The sequence below is a fragment of the Lissotriton helveticus genome, chromosome 2_1 (genome assembly GCF_964261635.1).
Source record: "Lissotriton helveticus chromosome 2_1, aLisHel1.1, whole genome shotgun sequence".
NCBI lineage: Eukaryota > Metazoa > Chordata > Amphibia > Caudata > Salamandridae > Lissotriton > Lissotriton helveticus.
The window spans coordinates 1373484559-1373509546 of NC_136059.1; positions in this window are offsets into that span (position 1 = coordinate 1373484559).

Consider the following 24988-nt stretch of genomic DNA (forward strand, 5'->3'; position numbering starts at 1 on the left):
GGCAGGCCGCGATATCCTCTCCTAAAGAGGTCGCGATTCCGGCGCATTTGCGACTCGTTCAGCTGAAAATTCTGCACCCGGTCTATGTCACGGGTCCTCGACTGATGCATATGGGTTTCTCTGAGGATGGACTGTGTCGGCGGGGCTGTGGTATGCTTGCTACCTTCCTCCACATAGTATGGGAGTGTCCGGAGGTTGTGTCGTTTTGGAATGGAATACATGCGGTGATGAGTGAAGTTACGAATGTTCAGCTGCTACCTGAAGCCAGGCGCTGTCTATTGAATGTATGGGAACCGAATGATTGCAATGTTGCTCAGACTCAATGGGTGACACTGGGGAACATGGTTGCGAAGCGGGACATTGCACAATTGTGGGGATCTCAGAGGGCTCCGTCAGTCTCCAGGTGGGAAGAAAATCTGGACTGGTGCATGTTCAGGGAGAAGATTGTTTATATCTCCCGTGGCAGGCCCAAAAAATGGGGTAGGGTATGGGACCATTGGAACTCATTCCGTGGGGATATATGCGACCCCCCTTTCATTGATCCCCCTGACACTCCTTGTTCCCCTTGACTGTGCGTTTCGACTCCTTCCTGTACTGTGTTATCGATAGTACGCTGGCTCTGGGTCCCCCTCCTTCCCCCCCCTTTTTGTTCTCCTGAAGGTTCTCCTGTTTTTTCATATTGTCTTTGGACTGTCTCTCCCCGCATCATATGGAACAGACATAATAACTCGGGCATGGCCTTGTTTTTCTCTTCTTCGTTTTTTCTTTGTTTGGTTGTTTAAAAATGAAACCTTTCTATATCCTGTCGTTTTGGAATTGACCGATGATATGCACCATTGCTGCCGGACCCCTGGTTGTCGGCTGATGAGCTGTGTAACACTACATTGTTTTGCGATACTGCACTAGCCGGCCCAGTGGGTTGTAGGCATATATCTGTATTTTATTTCTTGCAAATAAAGGTTTCTATTAAAAAAAAAAAAAAAAAAAAATCGCAATAAAGACTTTAAACCTGAAAAAAAAAAAAAATAAAATACAAAAAACCTGCAATTTTGCAACTCAAACAAACACCATACCATAAGACGGTTTATAAATAGTCACAGTACCACTACACCACCTTTGCTTGACATTACGCAATAAAAGAAAGAGCCCAAGCAAACGTAGAAGCGCCACTTTAGCCATACAGAGGCTTAATTTCAACAGATGTCCCCCGAAACGCTCATCAGCAAAAAGTATTTAAACATGCAAATTTGCGACTAAAACATATCCCATGCCATAGGGCGCTTTATAAGTTCTCCCAGTGGTACTACATCCCCTTTAGTAGCTTGACATCTGCATGTTTCTAAATTCTGTGTTTTAATCACCAACATACCCACCTCCCCCACACCCACCCCCCGTCCTGTGTTAACCGTCCAAAATCAAACAGAAACCCCCACCATTCCCAGTAGCGCCACTATACCCATATACAAAGTTAATTTTAACAAGTTTCTGCGGGAACGCTTATCAGAAAAAAGTATTCAAACATCCAAATTGGAGGGTAAAACATAAACCATCCCATAGCACAGTTTATAAATAAGCCCAGTCGTACTACACCACCTTTACTAGCTAGACATCTATATGTTATGAAAGTCGTTTAAACACTCTGTAGAGTGTATAGCAGGGGATGGGGAGAGTAAACAAAGTTCTATTTCCCAAACTTTTATTATATCGTCCCTTTACCGTATCTATATTAAAGACATTAAATGGAATGAAGAAATTGACAAGGGTCTCAAAAGGGATAGTAAAACTGAGCATCGGTAAGACCCGGACCACTTCAACACCTACCTATATCCAGCAGAGGGACACAGCCTAACAAATAGTATCACTTAAAATCCCATTTAGTTCTCTAATGTCAACAAAGTCATACAGAAAATATACCGCACATTTTCATTTCTTTCTTATCTCTCACACATGCATAAAACATCTCTTCTAAAGAAACACTACCCAAACCACTTCTATTCCATAGGATGAGACAATAATTAATACTTTTACTACCATATATTTTAGTATATCTACCTTTTTATTAATCACTAGTAAGAAACTACAAAAACTATTAACTATACCCAAATGCAAACCTGGAACCCAGTTCATATTATATCTAAACCTATGATCACATGATTCAAACTATGCGTACATATAAAAGGAACGTACCACTTTTCTAATCTCCATCTCCTCTCCATGTAATCTCCAAACACTGTAGACGCCCTCACAGTACAACAACCTACCTCGACTTACATTCAAATCTACCTCTCAGTGTCAAAAATTAGACCACAACCTGCCCACATAACATTTGTGGGTTTCGTTTTCCCGCTTTTAACTTAATAACACATACATCTCCTACCACCACCCCACTATTTTCACAAAAAGTATAGTTTGCAAACGTGCGACATTTTGTTTATCTCCCCGAATACATTACAAACCCAAATTAACGCTGTACCTCATTTTCAAAACCATACAGTCCTATAAAGATGACAAACTACACTTCTTCTTTGTGAAAAATTCCTAAACATATATAAAGTACTTATTTAACAACAGGTCAAATGTTATGCATATTTTATAACCAATATCAAACACCACACTTTACTAACACTATATTACTTTGAAATAAAAAATACTTTCAAACTTAAAAACATCACCTCAAATACTTAATCACTACTACAGAACACATATCACACCTTGTGCATTTCTTACTCACCTTTGTAGTTGGTATGCAGATTTCAAATGTCACACACGCATACAATCCTTTCTTGGTCACATAGTACATGTAAAGCACCGATTTCATCAAGAATGGAACCAGGAATGGTACAATTTCTCTGTCACTCCACACATAAATACATGTAAAGAACAAATCAGAACACTTCATTCCTTCAACAACATTCCAAAACTTATCTCCATTGGTTAATTTTGAATTTTCCATCCGAAAAGCTAGCTAATATTCAGCGCCACATACAGGTCACAAGTTCAACCAATTTGATCACCACACTTTCTGGAACATTCTACGACACCTGCAAGTTAAAAGTTCATTTTATTGAACATTTAACAGCACATGTAAGTTAAAAGTTCACAATAGGGGTCAGTAGCTCATCAGCTTTATCCCCAACTCCAGCAACACCTCAGCTTATGCCCCCAGCGCCATCAGACCCGTAGGAGTCAGTGCTTTCCACTTTCCAAATACCAAATTCATTTCATACACACAAATTTACCTTTTTCACTCCCTATATAACACCCCCTAAGCACCATACACAAGTTACAATGTTCGAAACAAAAGGTCCTCCAAGTAGGTATAACTACATGTGGACACTACTTGGACAGATGTGACACAGCGGCCAGAGCACATGACTTCACAGCATATGACACACAATTTGGGCTCACCCTTTAATCCCCGAGTCCCGCACCAGCACACCTTAGCAGCATCAGACTCTAGGTAATACCTCACTTAATTTTCGTAGCCTGGCACTTTCAGACCGCTAGGAGTGAATACGTTGCTTTGCACCCCCTCTATAACACACCCTAAACACCCCATAGAGGTTACAGTGCACCTACCCTCCTCTTTCCTACATTTTTGCCCTTCTTTCCCCGTACCCGCTTCAACGGAATCACAAAATGGTGGCCAACACTTCCTAGTTGCAACCGCTCGCAGCCAATCAGCAGCAAGCTCGTGCTCGTAACTCCTCAGCCAATCAGATGGCAGAATTCCCAAATATCGATATCTGTAAATTTGATATTTCTCACAAACTACTGAATGGATTTACATCAAATAAACCAAAGCATGCTTTCTAGATCAATACCCATCTCCCTGCCATATTTGGGGTAATTCTGTTCACCCATTCGACCTGTAGCCTTGTCTAAAGTTTCCTACAGAAATTAACATGGAGGGGTTTTGGGACCACCCTTTTTCTCAGCCCCCCCCTTGACGAATCACCCCCAAACTTTTAACATAGGAGCTGATATGAACAAAAAAATAGTTTTGACAATTTCGGGAAGATTCATTAATCAGTGCCAAAGTTATTGGGAATAGAATGGTGTGATTTTCCTATGGTAACTAGGACCTAACTATAACTACCTACTGGCGACCGCCAGTAGGTAATATATATATATATATATATATATATATATATATATATATATATATATATATATATATATATATATATATATATATATATATATATATATATATATATATATATATATATATATATATATAATGCACTTGTTTGGGGGTGGAGCGTGCTTTGGCCAATTAGAATGTGGTAGGACTTACATTAAGTGGTGCTTGGTTACCTCCTGAATACTTTTGGGCACTGAAGAAGGCAGATTGTGCCGAAATGCATTAGCCAAAAATAAAGTGCTTCCATGGCTCTCCCCTGTGTGGCCTCTGCTCTGTCCGTGAGGAGGAGGTATTGGAGATGTTATACGCGTGAGTCAGAGACGCGTTTCAGATGGCCCGGACTTCACTGGCTTCTGCTCCAGCAGTTCTTTGGCGGCTTTCAAGGGATTGAAAGGCCCGGGCCCACCTCTGTGTTCTGGGAAGAGATAGGGCAGTCGTGAGGTGATTACACTTTGCGCTGGGCGGGATGCACTGTGATACCTGCCCCCGCCGGATGGAATCCTGAACTCCTTGGTTGACATGGTTTGGGGACCCAAGGAAGCGCTTTAATGTCAACATGGCAGGAAAATGGTTTCAGTAGCACTACGGACTGTCCTGCACCCGGCACAACCATTTGGTAACACAATACCCCCCTGCACCACCTACCTGGAACAATACTGCATTCTGGGACCTGCAGTCCACAAGAATTTTGTAAACTGTAATTGGGTGAGCAGATACACTGTTTGTGGGTGGACCGTGCTTTGGCCAATTACAATGCCGTTGTGCGGGGACCAACCCTGACATTATTGGCGCAGCAGAGTGCAACACTGAGGAGGATGTTCGAGTTGACCGGGGCATACTGGAATGCCTACACATTGTAGTGGAGTGTTACAAAACCACTACAACTTGGAACAATATAATGCCAGTGTGTAATCCACGATGGATAAATAAATCAAGGCGATAAGTACTACAATTCCCAGAAGACAACAATCAAAGTCACGTGCTACGATAGCGCCTCCCAAAGCTGTACTACTCAAGTCAGCAGGGACTGGTAATTGCTAAAGCCTTACAATTTAAACGCACTGTCATCGCCCCAGAGGAAAGTGCAGGATGCACTGAAACGCGTCGGGCTTACAAGAATGAAAAGACGGAAACTGGGACATTCTCACGCAATAAACGAAGGTTTTTCAGACCTCTCTGCTGCCGTGTGCTTTCTTCGCTGCAGAGCCTTTGAAATACAAACAATTAACTCGACAGCTTCGTTGAGGAAGAGATGCACCACCTGGACACACAGGAAGGAGCCGTGGAGAAAGGGGCCGTTGTGCGGGGACCAACCCTGACATTATTGGCGCAGCAGAGTGCAACACTGAGGAGGATGTTCGAGTTGACCGGGGCATACTGGAATGCCTACACATTGTAGCGGAGTGTTACAAAACCACTACAACTTGGAACAATATAATGCCAGTGTGTAATCCACGATGGATAAATAAATCAAGGCGATAAGTACTACAATTCCCAGAAGACAACAATCAAAGTCACGTGCTATGATAGCGCCTCCCAAAGCTGTACTACTCAAGTCAGCAGGGACTGGTAATTGCTAAAGCCTTACAATTGAAACGCACTGTCATCGCCCCAGAGGAAAGTGCAGGAAGCACTGAAACGCGTCGGGCTTACAAGAATGAAAAGACGGAAACTGGGACATTCTCACGCAATAAACGAAGGTTTTTCCGACCTCTCTGCTTTCTTCGCTGCAGAGCCTTTGAAATACAAATATATATATATATATATATATATATATATATATATATATATTCACTGAAAAAACCATAGGTTAGAGACCATATATAGTTAGCTGGACATTTTATTGACATAAAACCAATGAAATTCCATATATAGTTAGTTGCACTAACTATATATCGCGCACCCGCAATCCACTGCTGATGATGTCACATATTACATCATTCATGACATGGTCAGTGACATCACTGATGACATCACTGATGACATCTCAAATGACATCACTGATGACATCACTGATGACATCTCAAATGACATCACTGATGACATCATGACACACTAATACCAGTTACTACATACGCACTCACTGATTCCTACGTCTACACACACATTCACTCATTCACCCATACAATCACTCATACATACAGTCACTCATTATTACAACACTATCATATGCACTCATACACCTATGCAGACACTCACACACTGCCACTCATCCATGGAGTTACTCACACACCTAGTCAGTCCTGTAAAGAATCAATCACACTTCCATTTCCTCATCTATACAGTTAAACACAGAACACTATACTTCAGTGACATCACTGATGACATCACTGATGACATCTCAAATGACATCACTGATGACATCTCAAATGACATCACTGATGACATCATGACACACCAATACCAGTTACTACATACGCACTCACTGATTCCTACGTCTACACACACATTCACTCATTCACCCATACAATCACTCATACATACAGTCACTCATTATTACAACACTATCATATGCACTCATACACCTAGTCAGTCCTGTGAAGAATCAATCACACTTCGATTTCCTCATCTATACAGTTAAACACAGAACACCATACTTTTTCACACATATACTAACACATACTTACTCTCTTATACAATCACTGATACAAGTACACATTGATATGCACAGAGTCACACACCTCCCAGCCAGCCACACACACACTCAGTCTTCCATACATCCACTCATTCTTCAATATGTAAAACATATTTAAACTTTACAAAAACACACAGACACTAGATGATGTCATCAGTGATGTCATTTGAGATGTCATCAGTGATGTCATCAGTGATGTCATTTGAGATGTCATCAGTGATGTCATCAGTGATGTCACTGACCATGTCATGAATGATGTAATATGTGACATCATCAGCAGTGGATTGCGGGTGCGCGATATATAGTTAGTGCATTTGAGATGTCATCACTGATGACATCTCAAATGACATCACTGATGACATCACTGATGACATCTCATTTGACATCAATGACCACATCACTGATGATATCATTCATGTGACAATACAATGCATCTCCTCACATTTTAATATAACCTCTGTTTCACCCAGTGTTAAATACAGAATATAATTTTTGAAACCATTGACACACCAATACTAGTTACTACATACGCACTCACTGATTCCTACGTCTACACACACCTTCACTCATTCACCCATACTATCATTCATACATACAATCACTCATCTTTACAACACTATCATATGCACTCATACACCTATACAGACACTCACAGTCTGCCACTCATCCATGGAGTTACTCACACACCTAGTCAGTCCTGTAAAGAATCAATGACACTTCCATTTTCTTGTCTATACAGTTAAACATAGAGCACCTTACATTTTCAAACATATACTAACACATACTTACCTTGTTATACAATCATTGATACAAGTACACATTGATCTGCACAGAGTCACACACCTCCCAGCCAGCCACACACACACTCAGTCTCCCATACAAATACTTGGACAATCAATCAGTAACCCATATAGTTAATCATATAGCTACTGATCAAAACATGCAGCAGTTTACAGAACAACAGACATAATGATGCACAAATTAAGACACTTTAGTCACTAACCCATGCACTCAGTGAGACACATTTAATCACTCACTCATGCATTCAGTCATGCACCTACTAAATCCTTTGTCCAGACACTTATACTTCCACTCATTCTTCAATATGTAAGACACATTTTAACTTTACAGAAACATACAGTCACTGGATGTTGTCATCAGTGATGTCATTTGAGATGTCATCAGTGATGTCATCAGTGATGTCACTGACCATGTCATGAATGATGTAATATGTGACATCATCAGCAGTGGATTGCAGGTGCGCGATATATAGTTAGTGCAACTAACTATATATGGAATTTCAATGGTTTTGTGTGAGTAAAATAAGGTTTTTTAAATGCTAATTCCTAACTATATATGGTCTATAACCTATGGTTTTTTCAGTGAATTTTCAAGGTTTTGTAAATGCTAATTCCTAACTATATATGGTCTATAACCTATGGTTTTTTCAGTGAATTTCAATGGTTTTTTAATAGCAAATATCATAAGCTGTCGAATGTCAAGTACGTGGTAAGTGAAAACATTTTCGTGTATATGCACACTGATCTGCTTTGAATGGTGCCCCCCCCCCTCATTTCTATTAGGAGTACTCTCTCTTTGCAGATAGTGAAAGGTAGTTAACGCAGGTCTTTGCCCCCATTGTAATCCGTCGTGCCTGCTTCTCTCTCCATTTGATTCATTGTTATCCAAGTATTTACTGTTTTAGAATTAGTTCTCTTTGGTTCATTCTCTATTTACAAACAAACACAGAGTCGCAATACTCTGTTTAGTCTTTGCAGATAACGAAAAATCGTGTAAAAAAAAAGAAAAGGAATCGAGCAAAATCAGTAGGCCACTAATGGGATCTCTTTTTGACCTCGCTAAAATAGAAACATTAGGAACAACCCCTCATGACAAATACAAAACTAGTGAGATGAACTGAACTCCACACAATGATGGCTGCAAAACAGCTCTGCTCCGCCACCCACCCCGCCCAAAATAACGATAAAGAACGGCTGCCATGATTGGTTGCGGAATGACCACGACGGAGCTACGAAATGGTGCTGCTCTCATGCTAACCCCAGCTTCAGTCTGAAACATCCAGAAACACTGTAGACTACCAATTTGATCAGTTCCGGTAGCGCCCCAATGTAACCCGGTAGAGAAGAACTAGCCCTCCCCTCTTTGACTGATGGTTCTTGTTGCCTGTCCCTTCTGTTGTCATTTAACAGAACTATTTAGCCTGCTGAAAGGGGTTGTGTTCCGACCGCTGGTTGGTGGAGACATTTTGACTATATTCTGGACCTGCGTTGTCGCGTAATGCGTCATATGACGCGCCGCGTTAGCGCATCCGGAAGTCATCCGGGGCGCGCAGCGCGTAACGTAAGCATAACAAGTCATGTGACTTGTTAATAAAACTTTTCATTGGTTCATTTTACTTTTCTTATTGTAATGATGAAAGGCTTGGTCATATGACCTAAAAATTACGCTTTTCATTACTTCCGAACATTATTTTTTCTTAAATATATGTTATAATGTTCCAGGCTAATGTACTTTCCCGGAAATTTTACAACTGTCCTGCAAGTAAAATATATTCTTTTTTCGAGAAAAAGAGCGTTTCTTCGTCCCATGACGGAGCCGTTGAGCAAAAGAGGGTCGACCTGCTGTCTTAGTCGCCGATACGCCTGAATATGAGATTCTTATCGATCACTTTATGTTGCAGGAATAGAAAACACAACAGCCCTTGACCATTTATCTTTACTGCGTTCCTTCGTATTATACCTTTTACCCTTCATGTAATTGGTCTGCTTTATTTCACTTGCCTTTTAATGATTCTAAAACAGTGACTATTATTAAAAACTTTACCAATGTATATACTACTACCATGTTTTCTTTTAAAAACCTTTATTGTGAAAATTTCATTATAGAAATACGAGCCTATAACCACGTGGGCCGGCCACGGAGCAAACTATAATCGTATATGATGAATAGACATTTACACTGTAGAGGAACGTAACGGGCGGGCCATTAGGTTGCAAGAACTAAGGTGTCTAACAGTTACGGAATCGGTGGACGTACATTTTATAATTAAAATACGACAGGGCCAGTTACAATAAAATTATCTAGATATACATTTGCGGGCAAGTACCATGGGTGACGTTAATTCGAACTTTCAACAGTACAGTAATCAATAACACATCAGAACTTAATATCAATAGGGATGTCGAAATATTCAATCAATTCTCGTCCCCGCCCGCCATGTGCTTCAAAACTGCATACGTATCTCGTGATTTCAAGGTTCTGCAACCAGTACACAACAAGGAGTTACGAGTCCCATTTATTCTGGCGCCATTTTGGGCGAGGACGGGCAGGTCCAGGATATAGTCAAAATGTCTCTACCAACCATCGACTATGATGATGTTCATATGCTGTATTTATTAGAGTAACACTCAGATGTCCACATGAAATAAATTTGCCACAATCTAAACATGTCATTTTAATCTTTCCAAAGTTCTTCTAAATATTTGGGACCGTTTCCCTTGCCTCTGAAGCTCTCAGTGCCACTTCTTTGATGAATGTACTAGCAGGTCAGGGGTTCTCCTCCAAATCTCTCTTTTATGCAGCACTATAATTAATTGGTGCCACCTCTCCATATGACGATGCATGGTATAGTTACCACAACTATATTTTTTTTCGGTTCCTCTAGAGAGTTCATCGTGGCAGATGAAGCGTGTAACGTACCGGGCATTTACCTTTTTTTGCATGTACAGGAAAGGAAAAAAAAATCGAGCGTCCGAGTTCTAAGGTGTCCCAGGGCCATTTTAGTGGACCAGGCCCAAATCCAAAGAACAGGCCGCCATTTTGAGAGTCCTGTTGCAGCCGCCTGTCGCTGTAGCATCAAGAGCAGCCGAAACTCAGCTGAATGGCAACTGAAACGGTAAAGGGGCGCCCCACTACAGCAGACGAGCCAGGCCCAAATCCAAAGAACAGCTATAACACAGGCTAATGGGGCGACCCACGCCGAGTTTCAGCATTGTAGGATGACCACACAAGTACATCAACTTGCTAGACATCACCTCGGTGCCATCCGGATCTCGGCGCCCCACTGCAGATGAAGTGCCTCTCAACTATGAAACCACCACGGTGACATCCGGATCTTGGCGCGTTGTGCTGCCTTCGGCCTATTCGCACATCGGTCCGCTACTGACGCCATCTCACAGGCTAATGGGGCGACCCACGCCGAGTTTCAGCATTGTAGGATGACCACACCAGTACAGCAACTTGCTAGACATCACCTCGGTGCCATCCGGATCTCGGCGCCCCACTGCAGATGAAGTGCCTCTCAACTATGAAACCACCACGGTGACATCCGGATCTTGGCGCGTTGTGCTGCCTTCGGCCTATTCGCACATCGGTCCGCTACTGACGCCATCTCACAGGCTAATGGGGCGACCCACGCCGAGTTTCAGCATTGTAGGATGACCACACCAGTACAGCAACTTGCTAGACATCACCTCGGTGCCATCCGGATCTCGGCGCCCCACTGCAGATGAAGTGCCTCTCAACTATGAAACCACCACGGTGACATCCGGATCTTGGCGCGTTGTGCTGCCTTCGGCCTATTCGCACATCGGTCCGCTACTGACGCCATCTCACAGGCTAATGGGGTGACCCACGCCGAGTTTCAGCATTGTAGGATGACCACACCAACTTGCTAGACATCACCTCAGTGCCATCCGAATCTTGGCATCTCAACGCCTAGTGGTATCTTCCATACAAAAAATATTGTTACGCTGCCTTTGGCCCCATTCGCACATCAGTCCGCAACTTAGACATCACCTCGGTGCCATCCGGATCTTGGCATCTCAGCGCCTTGTGGTGTCAGTCAGAAAATATTGTTGTGCTGCCTTCGGCCTATTCGCACATCGGTCCGCTACTGACGCCATCTCACAGGCCAACGGGGCGCCCCACGCCGACTTTCAGCATTGTAGGATGGCCACACCAGTGCGGCAACTTGCTACACACCACCTCGGTGCCATCCGGATCTTGGCATCTCAGCGCCTTGTGGTCTCTTCTACACCGGAAATATAGTAGAAAATATTGTTGCGCTGCCTTTGGCCCCATTCACACATCAGTCCGCTACTGACACCATCTCACAGGCCAACGGGGCGCCCCACGCCGACTTTCAACATTGTAGGATGGCCACAGAAGTGCGACAACTTACTAGACACCACCTCGGTGCCATCCGGATCTTGGCGCGTTGTGCTGCCTTCGGCCTATTCGCACATCGGTCCGCTACTGACGCAAACTCACAGGCCAACGGGGCGCCCCACGCCGACTTTCAGCATTGTAGGATGGCCACACCAGTGCGGCAACTTCCTACACACCACCTCGGTGCCATCCGGATCTTGGCGCGTAGTGAAGCTGCAGCAGCTGCAAATAAGCTTCAGACAGTGTTACAACCGCTGCTCAGAACTCTCAACTATGACACCACCTCGATGCCATCCGGATCTTGGCGCGTTGTATTGCCTTCGGCCTATTCGCACATCGGTCCGCTACTGACGCCGCCTCACGTGCCAACGTATTTTCTCCGCATTTTATACCCTATGCCGCATAACAGGTCATGTGACTTGTTTATAAAACTTTTCATTGGTTCATTTTACTTTTGGTTTCCTAATGATGGAAGGCTTGATCATATGACCTAAAAACAACACTTTTCATTGGATGAAAACTTTTTTTTTCCCCCAAACGATGAAAGCCCCACCTTGTTTCTGGATGTTTCAGACTGAAGCTGGCGTCACCATGAGAGCACCACCATCTCGTAGCTCCGTCGTGGTCATTCCGCGAGCAATCATGGCAGCCGCTCCCCACCAGAAGCCTGCAGGAGTCGGGGCCCCCAAAACTTTTGATGAATTCTCAAGGCGGAGGGGACGCTTTCGAGAATGGGGTCCAAGACCTAGCAGACAAGCGTCCGATTTCCAAGGTGTCCCAGGGCCATTTCAGTGGACCAGGCCCAAAAAGGAAACAGCCTGCCGCCATTTTGAGAGTCCTGTGACAGCCGCCTATCGCTGCACCGCAAGAGTGGGCGCAACTCAGCTGAATGGCGGATTTTGACACAGTGGACCAAAAGCGGACGGAATGGCAACTGAAACGGTAAAGGGGCGCCCCACTACAACAGACGAGACTCCACCTGGAGAGGCCCGTTCACGCCGCCTCCCCCGGGGCGCTCCACGCCGTTATTCGGAGCAGCATTGTAGGATACCAAAACCAGTGCGGCAACTTACTGGACATCACCTTGGTGCCATCGTTCTGCTGCCTTGGAACTATTCGCACAACAGTTTGCTACTGATGACCCACCCCCCGCGACGCCCCACGCCGTTATTTGCTGGGTGGCAACTTACTAGACATCACTTTTGTGTCATCTAGATTTCGGCGCGTTCTGCTGCCTTGGAACTATTCGCACAACAGTTTGCTACTGATCACCCACCCCCCGCGACGCCCCACGCCGGAAATCTGGACGTTGTGCTGCGTTGGGACTATTCGCACAGCCGACCGCTACTTCGTTGTTTTTCTCTAAAAATGTTTATATGTTATTACTATTTTTGTTTTCTTGTATATATTTATAAATTATTAAAGTTTTATAATCTTACTACTTTGTCGGAGTGCTATATATTTTTAATGTGACACATAATTGTAAAAACTTTGATGTACAAAGAGTCATCCCTGGAATCTTCCGCTTCACGCTCGGTCCCCTCCCCAATCACAATACAGAATGGTTTTCAGATAATAGCAACGCTTCTGCTGTGACGGATCTCATCGAGTGTGGGCCTTGATCTACTATAACTCCTTTGAAGACGGGTGATTCTTTACAGCTGTGGCCATAAACTACATCTGCAGGGCTAGCTGATAGCCTAGGACCGGCCTGGACAATCGGACACAGAGGAAAAGGAGTGTCAGAGGGTGCGGTAGTGAATAGGGCGAAAGGGAGGTGTCGGGCGGGCACAGGGTGTGATTCTCAGGGAAGAACAGCGCAGATGGGGGGAGGTTTATTACCCATGCATAAAACAGAGAGCGGGGGTGACCACTGCCTGGGGGAGATGCTTGCGAGGGTGGGGAGCCATGCTAAGGATCGACAGCGTTCACAGAGTGGATCTGGTCAAGGCATCTAAAATGGCTGCCGTGCACGACAAAAGTGTGGCATTTGAAAAAAGACAAGATGGCGCACACAATGTTTTTCAACAATTCCTGATTTCCTTCGAATCGAACGTTAACAGACGTTGGGGCATATTACCAAAGTTAAGCGATATTTATCCCTAACGATGCATTGCAAAGATTTTTTTACCGTCAGAAATTATCGCAGATAAACCTTGCTATTATCAAGGTTTATCGCAAATACGATAAAAAACGAGCGCAATGCATTAATGTCGCTGAAAACTCCGCGATATTCATGCATTACCGAGCTAATGCTCTTAGCCATGTTATCCACCTCCCATTGGATAACATGGCTAAGAACTGCTCAGGGCAGCTGTTACTTTTTGGAGATATTCGCGCTTATCTCGAATATTTCCAAAAGTTGATAATAGGAGATAGCGATGTTAGCGACTGTTTCCAGTCGCTAACATCTTGGCATGCCCACTTTGCATGTCATTAGTGATAAATATCACTCACATGCAAAGTGGGACCCAAGATGGTCGCTATCTCCTACTAGCCGTCGCTAACTGGTGTTAGCAACAGCTAGGTAATACACATATAATTTTATCTCCGCGAAGCGGAGCGCTGTTACAGATATATATCTTGTTTTTGAACGTTAATTTCTCAAAATGCACTGAAGCACATATATTGAGACATAGCAAAGGCACATCGGGCTACCAGTCCCTAATATTTTACCAAGTTTCGTGCAAATCCATTCAGCCGTTCGATTATTATTATTATTATTTTTTTTTGCCCCGCGGGGCCCTTTTAAAACCTCCACATCAAACCTAGGGGGTCAGCGAGGATCTACTATGCCCCCTTATGGTCATCAGCCGTTCGATTATTATTATTATTTTTTTTTTTGCCCCGCGGGGCCCTTTTAAAACCTCCACATCAAACCTAGGGGGTCAGCGAGGATCTACTATGCCCCCTTATGGTCATTTGCCCCTTCGCTTTGGCCTCCTCTTGTCTCTCGATCCTACCGAGAGACAAGATGGCGGCCGCTACGGACTGTTTGGAATGTTGACAGACGCCAGAGAACCAATCAGCTTCGCTTCACAAAGCTCCGTTGCGCGAAAAGTACGCGTCCTGGGCCGCTGCCCGGTCCGCTGTTACAGATATATATCTTTTTTTAAACGTTAATTTCTCAAAATCCACTGGAGCACATATATTGAGACCTACAAAAGGCACATCGGGCTACCAGTCCCTACAATTTTGCCAAGTTTCGTGCAAATCTATTCAGCCGTTCGGGCTAAAAGTGAGGCTAACCGCCCTATGGAAAAATCAATGTTAAAAACACGTTTTGGGACCCCCCTTTTTTCTCGGCCCCCCCTTGACGAAACCCCCCCAAATTTTCAGGGGCTGCTCAGAAACAAAATGTGCCATTTTCCTGAAAATTTCAGCCAATTCCGTCCACAAACGCCAAAGTTATTAGACATAGAATTTTCAAAAAACCCATAGGGAAAAAATCCTAACTATATATACCTACTGGCGACCGCCAGTAGGTAATATATATATATATATATATATATATATATATATATATATATATATATATATATATATATATATATATATATATATATATATATATATATATAACATTTCTATGGCAAAATGAAACCCCTTATTTTGTTCCTTTTCAAATTAAATGTATTAAGTGTTACCACTTTATTCCAATCAAGATGACTTTAGGTGTGCCATACTTTTGTCATAAGTAAGACTGTTAGCGTTCTAGTTGTTCTTTAAAACACTCTGGGACATTCTGTCACTGGGCTATAGTTGGGCTACATCTGGCTGATATTTGGGCTACATTTGTTTTTTTTGTCTCTGGCGGCCATCTTTGGGCTACATTGGGCTTCATTGGGCTTCATTGGGCTACATTGGGCTACATTTGGGCTCCAACATATATATAGCCCAATGTAGCCCAATATATATTTTTCAAAGTTAATTTTCGTAAAAACCACTGGAGCATATATCTTGAGACATAGCAAAGGCACATCGGGCTACCAGTCCCTACAATTTTGCCAAGTTTCGTGGAAATCCATTCAGCCGTTCGAGCTAAAAGTGAGTCCAACCGCCCTATGGAAAACTCAATGTTAAAAACACGTTTTGGGACCCCCCTTTTTTCTCGGCCCCCGCTTGACGAAACCCCCCCAAATTTTCAGGGGCTGCTCAGAAACAAAATGTTCCATTTTCCAGAAAATTTCAGCCAATTCCGTCCTCAAACGCCAAAGTTATTCAACATAGAATTTTCAAAAATCCCATAGGAAAAAAATCCTAACTATATATACCTACTGTCGACCGCCAGTAGGTAATATATATATATATATTATATATATATATATATACTTAACATTTCTATGGCAAAATGAAACCCCTTACTTTGTTCCTTTTCAAATTAAATGTATTAAGTGTTACCACTTTATTCCAATCAAGATGACTTCAGGTGTGCCATACTTTTGTCATAAGTAAGACTGTTAGCGTTCTAGTTGTTCTTTAAAACACTCTGGGACATTCTGTCACTGGGCTATAGTTGGGCTACATCTGGCTGATATTTGGGCTACATTTGTTTTTTTTTGTCTCTGGCGGCCATCTTTGGGCTACATTGGGCTTCATTGGGCTTCATTGGGCTACATTGGGCTACATTTGGGCTCCAACATATATATAGCCCAATGTAGCCCAATATATATTTTTCAAAGTTAATTTTTGTAAAAACCACTGGAGCATATATCTTGAGACATAGCAAAGGCACATCGGGCTACCAGTCCCTACAATTTTGCCAAGTTTCGTGGAAATCCATTCAGCCGTTCGAGCTAAAAGTGAGTCCAACCGCCCTATGGAAAACTCAATGTTAAAAACACGTTTTGGGACCCCCCTTTTTTCTCGGCCCCCGCTTGACGAAACCCCCCCAAATTTTCAGGGGCCGCTCAGAAACAAAATGTTCCATTTTCCAGAAAATTTCAGCCAATTCCGTCCTCAAACGCCAAAGTTATTCAACATAGAATTTTCAAAAATCCCATAGGAAAAAAATCCTAACTATATATACCTACTGGCGACCGCCAGTAGGTAATATATATATATATATATATATATATATATATATATATATATATATATATATATATATATATATATATATATATATATATATATATATATATTTATTTATTTTTTTGTGGGGGGGGTCCTTGCACCAATAAAGCATTTTTGCTTGGGACTCTTCGAGTGTGCCTTTCCTCTTTTCAAACCGAATGAGGGTCTGACGTTGAAGGAATATATATATATATATATATTACCTACTGGCGGTCGCCAGTAGGTAGTTATAGTTAGGACCTAGTTTCCATAGGAAATCCGCAACATTCTATTGGGAATAACTTTGGCGCCGGTGGACGAATGTTTGCAAATTTCTCAAATTAGATGGCCCGCTCCGCTCTGCTCCTTCCCTGAAAGTTTGGGGGGGATTTGTCAAGCGGGGCCGAGATAAAAGGGGGGTCCCAAAACATGTTTTCCCCATGTTAATTTCCATAGGGCGGTTGGACTCACTTTTAGCCCGAACGGCTGAATGGATTCCTACCAAACTTGGCAAAATTGTAGGGACTGGTAGCCCGATGTGCCTTTGCTATGTCTCAAGATATGTGCTCCAGAGGATTTTGAGTAATTTAGGTTCAAAAATATATATATATCTATAAGCGCGCCCCTATACGCGCACCGGGGCGCGTACTAGCGCGTAACGCGAGTTCGCGAGTGGAAAGCTGATTGGCTCTCGGGTGTCTGTCAACACTCCAAACAGTCCGGAGCGGCCGCCATCTTGTGTCTCGGTAGGATCGAGACACAAGAGGTGGCAAAAACAAAGGGGGAAATGACCAAAAGGGGGCAGGGTAGACCCCCCCTGACCCCTTAGGTTTGATGTGGGGGCCATAAAAAGGCCCCGCGGGGCAAAAAAAATAAATATTTTTTTTCGATTTTCGCGGGGGGAGCGCCCGGTACGCGCACCGGGGAGCGTACCGGGGAGCGTACCCTGGAGAAAAAAGAACGGCAGAGTTTTTAAAAAATGTAGCATTTTTTTATAAATTGGAGGTAGTTCTAAAAAGAACTGTTTTTTATTCTTTTTGTTGTTTTGTATTTTTTTATTGTTTTTTTGAACTTTTTTTACTTTTTTTGGCTTTTCTGAACAGTTTGATATTTTTTTTATATTTTTTATGGGGAGAAACAAAAAACAGGGAATTGTAAAGGGCTCAACTGGAGCAAAAAAAAAACAGGAAAAATTAAGGGTTCTTTGGGCACTTGTGGTTATCACCAGCAACGTTGAGAGATTTATACTTTGCGCACCATAGCTAATTGTTTTACCACAATATATACAAACAATTTTGTATCTACCAAACTTGGTTTGAATGTTTGGGATCATCTCCCTTGCCTCTGGACCCGATGGAGTGGGTTCTTTGCTTGTTGAGGCTCTGGAAGATGTTTGGGGAAGGTTTCTGCACAATTCTCTCACCTCTGCTGCAGAATAGTTATTGGGGTGCAATCGTTGCATGTGGCGAATCATTGTGTGATTCCCAAATGAATATTTTTTCGCAGGGTTCCCCGTGGATAGTACAGCGCCACAGATGAGACAGGTCACCTTTGCAGCATTTACCTACTTTGCACCCCTTGGCATTTTAAAAAACTCCCATATAAAGTGCTCCTTAGGTTTATATGGGGGATTGTCTTCAAGCAGGAACTGCCTTCTCTCATCCTCCTCCTCCTCGTCCTCCTCTTCTTGTTCACCACCAATGTGATGTTGTGGTGGCCCTTGTGGTGGTGGTGGTGGTGGTGCAGATGCTCCAGCTGCTGCTGCTAATGTAGCCATTTCTCTATCAATAGACGCAGGTCTTCCTCACTCAAAGAACAAAGTGAGAATGAAGAAAAAAGGTGAGGGCTTTCATCATTTGGAAAACAAAACTGTTCTGAACCAATGAAAAGTGTTATTTTCAGGTCACATGACCCGGGCTTTCATCATTTGGAAACCAAAAGTGTTCTGAACCAATGAAAAGTGTTATTTTCAGGTCACATGACCCGACGCGCTTACGCGACGCGCCCGGCGGCGCTTACGTTGCGCGATCGTATGCGCTCGGGCGCTTCCGGGTGCGCTGACGCCGTGCGTCATAAGACGCATCACGCGCCTACGCGATACGTCACGATGATGTTTTCGTTCGCGGCAATGGCGCTAACGGGACGCTCACTGGTACGCGCACCGGGGCGTGGCATAACACTGCGCTTACCCGTGCGTTCACCGGTACGCGCACCAGGAGCGCACCAAGGCAAAAAAATTTAAAAAAAGAGAAAAATATACATAAAAAAATAGTATTACATAAATATACAATATAGGATTTATTATAAAAAATATTATATTTCATAGCTATAGAAATTAGCTATTAAAAAACCTATGAAATTCACTGATAAAAACATAGGTTTGAGGCCCTATATATAGTTAGGAATTAGCATTTACAAAACCTATGAAATTCACTGAAAAAACCATAGGTTTCACACCAGTTATAGTTAGGAATTAGTATTTAAAAAACCTATGAAATTCACTGAAAAAACCATAGGTTTCACACCATAGGTTTCACACCAGTTATAGTTAGGAATTAGCATTTAAAAAACCTATTAAATTCACTGAAAAAACCATAGGTTTCACACCAGTTATAGTTAGATGGAAATTTTACTCGCATAAAACAATTGAAATTCCCACGTTATAGTTAGTTGGATTCACTATAACTTGCGCGTGCAATGCACTGCTGATGACGTCACATATTACATCACTCATGACATGGTCAGTGACATCACTCATGCATTGCACACGCAAGTTATAGTGAGTCCAACTAACTATAACGTGGGAATTTCAATGGTTTTATGCGAGTAAAATTTCCAGCTAAGTACAACTGGTGTGAAACCTATGGTTTTTTCAGTGAATTTAATAGGTTTTTAAATGCTAATTCCTAACTATAATTGGTGTGAAACCTATGGTTTTTTCAGTGAATATATATCTATATATATATCTATATTCACCAGATTTCTTCTTAACCCGTTCGCTGCTAGGCCTTTTCCCCTCCTGTGCTAAGCCTTTTTTGGGGGATTTGGGGTAGTGCGCGCTTAGGCCCCTGTAACTTTTTGACCACATAAGGTATCCACACCAAATCTGCGTCCTTTTCTTCCAACATCATGTGGATTCTAAAGGTGCCCAGGGTTTGTGGATTCCCTTGGAGGGGTCCCAGAAATTAACCAAAATACAGTGACATTTTCGTTTTTTCAGAAAAATGGGAAAAACGGGCTGCAAATGAAAGCCTCTGGGTTTTTCCCTGCAAATGTTATCAAAAAAGGGTTTGTGGGGCTGAAAACTCAATTTTCTCAGATTTTAGGGAATGACAGTCTTTTGTCAGAGAACCAACATTTTTCACAGAGTTTTGGCATTTTTCTGGGACATAGCCTATTTTTGCTATTTTTAGAGCTTTCAACCTCCTTCCAGTTAATGGTAGAAATGAGTTTGAAAGCAATAATGGATCCTGGAAAGCTATAAATTCTCGGAAAGTAGACAAAATTCTGAATTCATAAAGGGGTCATTTGTCTAACTCCATGAAGGTTTCTTTATAGAAACTAACAGTTAAATATTGGAATAATTGAAAATTTGTTGAAAAAAACAGCCTTTTGTCTCAACGTTTTCACCTATAACTTCTTGTCATTTTGACAGCTCTTGAGAAGCAATATACCATTACATCCGTTACACCTTCCTGGTTGTGGGGATATAAAGGACTTGTAGTTTCACCAAGAACTCGAAGAACCCAGATCCAAAAACTGAGCAGCAACTTGCAATGGTATTTTATTATTTACTGGGTATAGAGCACTTATTCTTGGAAAATGTATACATGGAAAAATCTGTATGAAAGACACCTATGTATTTCTGAATTGGGTACAAATTATAGAGTTTAGAAACAGTATATATTTGCACATTTTCAAAATTGGGAATACTCATACTAGCATAAGAATTATTGGTCATTTTTTAAAAAGATTTTTTTTTACTCAATGTCTTTCATTAGTAAGGGAGAAATGCATGAAAACTCAATGGGTAATAACAGTTGATTTACAAATCTTAATTACCCTAGGTCTCCCGATAAAAACGGCACCTCACTTGTGTGGGTCGGCCTTGTGCCTGCGACAGGAAACGGCGCAAAATGCAACATGGTCACACCTCAATTTTGCAGTTAAAAATTGACCCTTTTATGGCAAAGTGCCTAGCTGTAGTTTTTGCACCCTAGCTCTGCCGGCACCTAGAGAAACCTAGCAAACCTATACATTTTTGAAAAGTAGACACCCTTGGGAATTCAGGATGGAGTGACTCGACTGCCTACCACCAGGTTCTGTTACCCAGAATCCCTTGCAAAGCTAAGAAATTGACAAAAAAAACGCATTTCCCTCACATTTCTGTGGTGGAAAGTTCTGGAATCTGCGTGGATCAACAAATTTCCACCCACCCAGCGTTCCCCCGGGTTTCCCGAAAAAAATTGGTACCTCACTTGCCTGGGTCTGCCTAGTGTCTGCGACAGCAAACTGCGCAAAACGCAACGTGGTCGCACCGCAATTTTGCAGTGAAAACGTGCTCTTTTTTGGCAAAGAGCCTACCTTTGGTTTTTGAACCCTAGCTCTGCCGGCACCTAGGGAAACCTAGCAAACCTATACATTTTTTAAAACTAGACACCCAGGGGAATTCAGGATGGGGTGACTCGACTACCTCCCACCTGGTTCTGTATCACAGAATTCCTTGCAAAGTAAAACAATTTACAAAAAAATGCATTTTCCTCAAATTTCTGTGGTGCAAAGTTCTGGAATCTGCGTGGATCAACAAATTTCCACCCACCCAGCGTTCCCGCAGGTCTCCCGAAAACAATGGTACCTCACTTGCCTGGGTCTGCCTAGTGCCTGCGACAGGAAACAGCGCAAAACGTAACATGTTTGCACCTCAATTTCGCAGTGAAATCGTGTCCTTTTTTTGGCAAAGAGCCTACCTTTTGTTTTTTAACCCTAGCTCTGCCGGCACCTAGGGAAACCTAGCAAACATATACATTTTTGAAAACTAGACACCCAGGGAAATTCAGGATGGGGTGACTCGACTGCGTACCACCAGGTTCTGTTACCCAGAATCCCTTGCAAATCTAAGAAATTGACAAACAAAAATGCATTTTCCTCACATTTCTGTGGTGGAAAGTTCTGGAATCTGCGTGGATCAACAAATTTCCACCCACCCAGCGTTCCCCCGGGTCTCCTGAAAAAAAATGGTACCTCACTTGCCTGGGTCTGCCTAGTGCCTGCGACAGGAAACAGCGCACAACGCAACATGGTCGCACCGCAATTTCGCAGTGAAAATGTGCCCTTTTTTGGCAAAGAGCCTACCTTTTATTTTGAACCCTAGCTCTGCCGGAACCTAGGGAAACCTAGCAAACCTATACATTTTGAAAACTAGACACCCAGGGGAATTCAGGATGGGGTGACTCGACTGCGTACCACCAGGTTCTGTAACACAGAATTCCTTGCAAAGTTAAAAAATTGACAAAAAAACGCATTTTCCTCAGATTTCTGTGGTGCAAAGTTCTGGAATCTGCGTGGATCAACAAATTTCCACCCACCCAGCGTTCCCGCAGGTCTCCCGAAAACAATGGTACCTCGCTTGCCTGGGTCTGCCTAGTGCCTGCGACAGGAAACAGCGCAAAACGTAACATGTTTGCACCTCAATTTCGCAGTGAAATCGTGTCCTTTTTTTGGCAAAGAGCCTACCTTTTGTTTTTGAACCCTAGCTCTGCCGGCACCTAGTGAAACCTAGCAAACCTATAGATTTTTGAAAACTAGACACCCAGGGGAATTCAGGATGGGGTGACTCGACTGCGTACCACCAGGTTCTGTTACCCAGAATCCCTTGCAAATCTAAGAAATTGACAAACAAAAATGCATTTTCCTCACATTTCTGTGGTGGAAAGTTCTGGAATCTGCGTGGATCAGCGAATTTCCACCCACCCAGCGTTCCCCCGGGTCTCCTGAAAAAAATGGTACCTCACTTGCCTGGGTCTGCCTAGTGCCTGCGACAGGAAACAGCGGACAACGCAACATGGTCGCACCGCAATTTCGCAGTGAAAATGTGCCCTTTTTTGGCAAAGAGCCTACCTTTTGTTTTGAACCCTAGCTCTGCCGGAACCTAGGGAAACCTAGCAAACCTATACATTTTGAAAACTAGACACCCAGGGGAATTCAGGATGGGGTGAATCGACTGCCTACCACCAGGTTCTGTTACCCAGAATCCCTTGCAAAGCTAAGAAATTGACAAAAAATGCATTTTCCTGACATTTCTGTGGTGCAAAGTTCTGGAATCTACATGGATCAACAAATTTCCACCCGCCCAGCGTTCCCCCAGGTCTCCCGAAAAAAATGGTACCTCACTTGCCTGGGTCTGCCTAGTGCCTGCGACAGGAAACAGTGCAAAACGTAACATGTTTGCACCTCAATTTCGCAGTGAAATCGTGCCCTTTTTTGGCAAAGAGCCTACCTTTTGTTTTTGACCCCTAGCTCTGCCGGAACCTAAGGAAACGTAGCAAACCTATACATTTTTGAAAACTAGACAACCAAGGGGAATTCAGAATGGGGTGACTCGACTGCCTACCACCAGGTTCTGTTACCCAGAATCCCTTGCAAAGCTAAGAAATTGACAAACAAAATGCATTTTCCTCACAATTCTGTGGTGGAAAGTTCTGGAATCTGCGTGGATCAACAATTTTCCACCCACCCAGCGTTTCCCCGGGTCTCTCAAAAACAATGGTACCTCACTTGCCTGGGTGTGCCTAGTGGCTGCGACAGGAAACAGCGCAAAACGCAACGTGGTCGCACCTCAATTTCGCAGTGAAATCGTCCCCTTTTTTGGCAAAGAGCCTACTTTTTGGTTTAATCCTAGGTCTGCCGGCACCTAGGGAAACCTAGCAAACCTATACATTTTTGAAAACTAGACACCCAGGGGAATTCAGGATGGGGTAACTCGACTGCCTACCACCAGGTTCTGTTACCCAGAATCCCTTGCAAAGCTTAGAAATTGTAAAAGAAAACGCATTTCCCTCACATTTCTGTGGTGGAAAGTTCTGGAATCTGCGTGGATCAACAAATTTCTACCTACCCAGCGTTCCCCCGGGTCTCCCAAAAAAAATGGTACCTCACTTGCCTGGGTCTGCCTAGTGGCTGTGACAGGAAACAGGGCAAAACGCAACGTGGTCGCACCTCAATTTTGCAGTGAAATCGTGCCCTTTTTGGGCAAAGAGCCTACCTTTTGTTTTTGAACCCTAGCTCTGCCGGCACCTAGGGAAACCTAGCAAACCTACACAGTTTTGAAAACTAGACACCCAGGGGAATTCAGGATGGGGTGACTCGACTGCCTACCACCAGGTTCTGTTACCCAGAATCCCTTGCAAAGCTAAGAAATTGTAAAAAAAAAACGCATTTCCCTCACATTTCTGTGGTGGAAAGTTCTGGAATCTGCGTGGATTAACAAATTTCCACCCACCCAGCATTCCCCCGGGTCTCCCGAAAAAAATGGTACCTCACTTGCCTGGGTCTGCCTAGTGGCTGCGACAGGAAACAGCGCAAAATGCAACGTGGTTGCACCTCAATTTCGCAGTGAAATTGTGCCCTTTTTTGGCAAAGAGCCTACCTTTTGTTTTTGAACCCTAGCTCTGCCGGCACCTAGGGAAACCTAGCAAACCTATACATTTTTGAAAACTAGACACCCAGGGGTATTTAGGATGGGGTGACTCGACTGCCTACCACCAGGTTCTGTTACCCAGAATCCCTTGCAAAGCTAAGAAATTGACATAAAAATGCATTTTCCTCACATTTCTGCGGTGGAAAGTTCTGCAATCTGTGTGGATCAACAAATTTCCACCTACCCAGCGTTCCCCCGGGTCTCCCAAAAAAAATGGCACCTCACTTGCCTGTGTCTGCCTAGTGGCTGCGTCAGGAAACAGCGC